The sequence below is a fragment of the Ictidomys tridecemlineatus genome, chromosome 6 (assembly GCF_052094955.1).
Source record: "Ictidomys tridecemlineatus isolate mIctTri1 chromosome 6, mIctTri1.hap1, whole genome shotgun sequence".
In the NCBI taxonomy this organism is placed as follows: domain Eukaryota; kingdom Metazoa; phylum Chordata; class Mammalia; order Rodentia; family Sciuridae; genus Ictidomys; species Ictidomys tridecemlineatus.
This window is the reverse complement of record NC_135482.1, coordinates 81,850,177-81,856,176: the sequence shown is the minus strand read 5'-3', so window position 1 is coordinate 81,856,176 and position 6,000 is coordinate 81,850,177. Positions and strand designations below refer to the sequence as shown.

The window sequence follows — 6,000 nt, the reverse complement described above, 5'->3', positions numbered from 1 at the left end:
AACTCCCCACTTCCATTCCTTATATCTAGTAGTGGTGCAGAGAAAGAATTAGAGCTGGCTGGGTGGGTGGGGAATGGAATCAGGAATACAAGGGAGGAGTTTGAAATAGTGTAAGACAAATAACACAATGGTAATAATATAAAGTAGGTGTGAAAGCGGTAGCTCAAGTCTGTGTTTTTTTTTTTTTTTTAAATAGCATTACAGTGTTTGAAAGAATGTGGAGTACAAACACGTGTGTATAAACACAGGATGGTTGTGACGATTTAACATAACATAATGCTGGACTCCGCACCTACCTCTGCAAATTTTGACAGACTGGTGAAATGGATGACCAGTCATCAATCACAAAACAATAAAAAGCAACAGAAAATCAATAATTAATTCATTGCATTTCCAGAAGATGATGGATAATATGCTACCTATATCCTATATAAATAGAGCCACTTTTCAACATTCGTTTCTGCCTTGGATAAACAGAAAGAACGTGGTCTGAGAATCTTTGTTTTCTCAGCCAAGGGAATTACACAGGGAAATATCCGCCAAGGGTAAATGTTAGTTAATTCTTAATGATAGCTCAGCCAATGCAATTGGTTCCATTCAACAGTAATTATTCTCGTGTGGTTTGTTGAACTCAATTGTGAGGTTTCTCCCCTTTCCCCCTTTTCAGTTGTGCGTTGAATCAGTAGTCTTAAGGTCCTTAAAAAGGTAAATAATATACATATGTGTGTGTGTGTGTGTGTGTGTATATATATATATATATATATATATATATATATATTTTTTTTTTTTTTTTTTCTTACTCTGGAGATTCCATCTTATTTGCCTTGGAAGCTTGTGGGGCGTGATTTTTTTCATCGCCAAAAGGAAAATCAGTCACATTAACCCACCAGTTAACAATCCAGAGCTGGGTCGCCGTTTCTAGGGATTCTCTTCCCAATCTCTGGAAGTGCTTTTAAGTTTTAAATTCCCCTTCTGAAGCAACACCCAGCAGACCCACGAAGGAAAGGCAGGAGGGTGAGCTGGCGTTTCCTTTATTTGCATGACTTGAAGCTAGCCATTTTCTGCACCACGCGCCGCCGGGATCGTACTTGCCCGTGACACAGAGGCAATTGTTTTGCCTTAAAAAGGGGGCTTGGGTGGGTTGGTTTCCTTTCTGATCTGGAATATAAAAATAAATACTCCAAGGGGGGGAAAAAAGTTTAAAACTCGGCTCGCCAGGTTCTTCGCCATCCCATTATCTCCGTTCCTCACAGACAGCAGGAAGGGCAGCATTTTTTTTCTATCAACACCCACTTCCAGCCCAATCTCGCTCAGCGAGGAATGTATAAAATTAGTGGACTCCTCTGAGTGACGTGCGGTCGGCCCAATCAGTGGGGGCGCAGGCGCAGCCGCCCCGCCCCGCTGCCGACGCTCTTTGGCTCATTCCTGCAGGCGGGGACGAGAGAGGGCGGCGGTGGGAGGAGGAGGTACCTGGGGCTGGGAGTGATGTCAGCTCCCAGCTCGGTGCCTGCCCGGATTCCTGACATGGTGTAGGGCAGACAGGGTGGGGACTGGCCGGGGAAGGAGTCGTGCGCGGCTTGCCTGCGGCGGGGCCCTGTGGCGGGGCTTTGAACTGGGAGCGACGGTGAACGGAACTTTTGGAAGTAGTGCCGGCGGCTCGCCACCCCCAGGTAAGGGCGGTTGGCCGCGCTCACTCGGCCACCGAGCCGAGTGGCACCGCTGCGCGGCTGCAGCCGCCCCTCCCCTTCCCGGGGTCGATTTCCTTTTTCCAGCTCGCTCCTGTTTCCCAAAGGGGACCGGCACTTTTGGGGGGCGGAGGTGGGGGTCGGGCTCAACCCCTGACGGCGCCGCGGCGGCTTCCGTGTGGAAAACGCCCGCACGGCTGGACGCCGGGGGTCTCGTGCGTGTCCGTGGGCCCCGCACCCTGCTCCCGCAATAATTCCAGAGAAGCCCAGTCCGAGAAGTATGGGTGAGGGTGGGCGAGGGGGTCCTTAACAATGCCACAGAAATCTTCGGAACCATCGACTCAATAATCAAGCTTTCTGAGAGGGAAAAAGTTTTGTAATTCTTCAGTTCTTCCTGTGGCCTGTTGTTACACGTTAAGTAAAGTAATATCAATCTTTTGCTTAGAGATCATCGTACAATCTTTTTTTTTTTTTCCTAATCCGGTCAGGATGTGAGAAATGCACTTGGGGTGCATTTATTGTGAGCCTGTGGGAAAACTGGTCTCCTTGGGCACCCTCTAAAACTGATCCCTGTTCGCTTGCATCCCTGCCCCAACTTTGGGCTCCCTGGGGGGTTAGGGAGGCCGCCCAGAATCTTCACATCTGCTTCCTGCGGCTGCCTGACCTGACGGAAGGATGAGGGCTGTTAGTTGTGTTTTCAGGAATCATTTTTTTTTTTTTTAAGATAAGCGAGTTTTAAGAGGGAAATGTGGTGGAAGGTGTGGCCTACAAGCTCTTCATTATGCGGCATGTGAAGTTTTCAACATGTGGGACCAAATCAAATCCTTGCTTTCACTAACAACCCCAGACAGCAATGCCGAGAGAACTTGATTTAAAAGACTCTGTATGGTAGTTAGAGGAAAGCTTTTGCTGTCAAGAGGGAAAAAATCACTTAAAGAAGTGTAAGACTGTGATTCTGATGTTTATTTCCTGTTTCAGACCTATTCTTTTTCCTGCGTGGAGATTTTGTGTGTGCAGGTCACTAGCTGAATGTGATTGACTTTTTGAAGAAAAAAGTTGACTCTGCACACTGATTCAGAACGCTGCTTATCAGTACTTCAGGGCTCATTCTTTTGGCTGAGACTTGCCAGTAGTTTCCCTTTTCTTTCTTGCTGACCTCTGTAGTGAAGATCCCTCCTGTTGCCAGGTCTGGAGGAAATGGAGTGGACTTCACTGTGAGTCAGGAGCTGTTTTCCAGGCCTCTGACCAAAAGGGCATTTCCAGCAGATGGGGAAAAAAAGAAGCCACATTAGGTCTGGTAAACCCAAGTCAGTTGGTGTAGTGATGGAGGACTTTATGGATGGTTCTCTTGTCTTTGTAGCAGATGACAGGTTTCAGAGCTAGAAAGACCTTGTTGTGTTTTGTTCTGTTGTTGTTTATAAAACACCTGGGTGTGTACTGTTCTTAGTTCCTGCAAAAATTAAATAGCACAGGGTAGATCAGAGCAGGCTTTTTGAAAAGAGAATGCATACTTTACTGGAAAGACCAGAACATTTTAATTTTGGCTTGTGTTTTGGATGGAAACACAGAAATTGCTAATGGCTCAGCAATAATGGTGAATAAGATTTTTCTGTTTATGTTCTGTGGTGAGTATGGAAAATGTACTGAATTTTCCAGTTTGTTTTTTTCAGTAGGAAAGATGTGGAATTCTTGTGGGCTAAAGTGAGCTCTCCCTACTTTGGTTGATTAGAGTATTCAAACTGCAGCTTATAATACCAAAAGATGGAGCTGCAAAAACTAGACAGGCAAGCAAAAAGTATCTTTAGGATATTATCTTCATGCGCCAAATTCAGATTTACACTTTCTTTCCAAGAAGCTAGTCTCAGTTTAGGGACTTGAATATTTCATGGCTCTAAATTTGATTCACAGTGTTTGTAATAACAGTCATTTTACCTTATTTTTCCTTCTCCACCCATGTTTATGGGGACAGATGTGGTACAGTATAACATGGTATTCTAAAGGACAATACTTAAAAAAAAAAGGTTTGCATTATTGATAAAGATAGGATCAGGATTTGGTTGAATTCCTTTTGATAAACAGCTAACATTGTTCCAGTGTACTTTAAAAATTAGGGTCAACTAGCCTTAATGAACAAGTGTGAACTTGAAATCCAGGCCACACTGTAGTTTCAGATCAATAACGCCTAATCACAGGGTATCAGACAGTTCTTGGGAACAAGTTCAATGAGGGAGATTTAGTCAACTATGTGGTCTTTTTGTCACTCTTTGTACCAGCATGAGATAAATCAGTACAAGATTATTTCCCCGTTACTGATTTATTATTTTTTAAAAAAATCTGTCTTATCCATGACATGAAATATTTGTTTTTGTAGTGAATTTTGTTGACAGTTGTTATATTAAAATTAATTTTTGAGTTTCTCATCTTCCATTTTTAAAGGTACTTTATCTCAGAATACAGCGTTTTTGAACTGCTGACTGAAAGAAGACCTCATTCAACATTCTGACTTTTCAGAAATATTAGTACATGTCTCTGACCTGATTTGGATTACCTTCTCAAAACAACAAATGAATGAGTTAATTAGAGCATATTCATTCATATGTCACCTCAAATGAAAGCATGGGCAAGATGCATTGTATAATCCAGAGATTACCCTAGAAAGTTCTATTAATTTTGAATTAAGAAAAAAAATCACAGTAGTGCAGCTAATTATGAAATCTTGCAGGGAGCCATAGTTGTTATTTTTTTTTTAAATGATGGTCAAATAGAGATGGGTTTAAACAAGAGATTCAAAGCTGTTAAGGCTACTGTCACATTTTGATGCTTGGCATTGTTTGGAAATAAAGAACAGTGTGTTTGTCCTTTGACTAGCGGTTCTGTTCAATTAAAAGCTGATAATTTCACAATTAAATCAATCATCAAACTGTCTAAAAACTGACACTACCCCAAAACTGCCACAGGCTGATGCAGTTTTCTCATCTGTAGTATTTTATGTCATTTATTTCTCACACTTATTGTAGTGTGTGTCAGAACCTGTATTGTCACATATATCACAGAAGTTGATGCTTTATTAATGGAGCTCATGGCTCCCCCCCCAAAAAAACCCAAAACTAATTTGAGTTAACTCACTCTACAAAATACAAATATTTTAAAAATCTTTTATTTTAAATACAATAATTATTGATGTAAGTTTGGAATTAGATGTTGATGTTTCAGAAAGCCAAATGGTGAGGGTTTCTGTTACTTCAGTATTTTTTCCCCCTACCTTAAAGGAACTGAAACACCAAACAGCTGGAATTTAAGAAATGGGCTCTTCCAGAAGTTGAAAGTTTGCACACTTCGTAGGTAACTGTGGGGGAGAAGGGAGGGTCTGAGTTAAACATATAGCACACTGTACTTTTCTATTTCTGAAATGTGGGCTTGGACTCTGAGTGGTCCAGGTGGGTGTGTTGTCACAGTTTGCGACTGCACTTGGGTTATGAGTCTCCCTGGAACGTGGTGTGACTCACGTTTTGACTGGCACATAGGCACATCCTTGTTTTTGTTGGCAAGTGTAAAGGGTTGAGAATAGAAAGACCATTTGGTGGTTTCTGTACGGTGGTACACCTAAAAATGTCCGTGACTGAAGGAACTGTACAGACTCAAATTGCATTGAGTATCAGTCATGCTGGCAAAGGCTCATAGCTTAAATGTGGGTGGTGTAGGAGGAAGATCAAGTACTATAATGTTTGCGGCTGACTGTAGATTTCTTGGACATCCTCTGAACTCTAGAGTAGGTTTAGGTATATTTACCTCTCCTTTAATTTAGGGAAATCAAACACTGGACATAAAAACACACAAGTTTAGGGAAGCAGGTATGCTTATTCCTAGAGTATTTGTTAAAAGGCAAACTTAACTTCACCTGGTGAGTGACTGAGAATTTGGTTACTTATTTCTGAGTAAGACTTGCCACTCTTTTCAGAAATAAGTAACCAAATTCTTTAGTGAGGGAGACAGTTCTTGAGAAGAAGTAGGTAGGCCCACTGGGAAATGTGTTAACTCTTTCATAGGATGGTTGTTAGGCTGTACAGTATCACTCAATGTGCCTACATTATCTTGTGTTTCTGTGCCTAGGAAGTAGCTCACTGCAGTTCTTTTTCTGGCCTTTTGTCATCTTTATCTTCATCTGTATTACATCGTACAAATGTCATCCTATTGCTACAGAGTTGTATGAGTATTTATGAGGAAAGTTTATTGAATCGCCTTTATTTGGAAAAAGTGAAAACTATTTTTAAACTCTGTGGCCTACTTTCTTCATGTAGTAGCTTGACAGTGTAGC

At 41.9% G+C, this 6,000-nt stretch overlaps 1 protein-coding gene across 3 annotated transcripts in view; it reads left to right on the top strand.

The window, feature by feature from the left end:
* The first annotated feature begins 1,436 nt into the window (after positions 1-1,436).
* The window catches only part of Ppfibp1 (PPFIB scaffold protein 1), a 234,677-nt gene continuing 230,113 nt past the window's right edge, over positions 1,437-6,000 (top strand). For all 3 annotated transcript variants that reach the window (XM_078015004.1, XM_078015003.1, XM_078015001.1), the window contains exon 1: positions 1,437-1,670. The gene's annotated coding sequence lies outside the window, so the exon portion shown is untranslated. The remainder of the gene's footprint in view (positions 1,671-6,000) is intronic.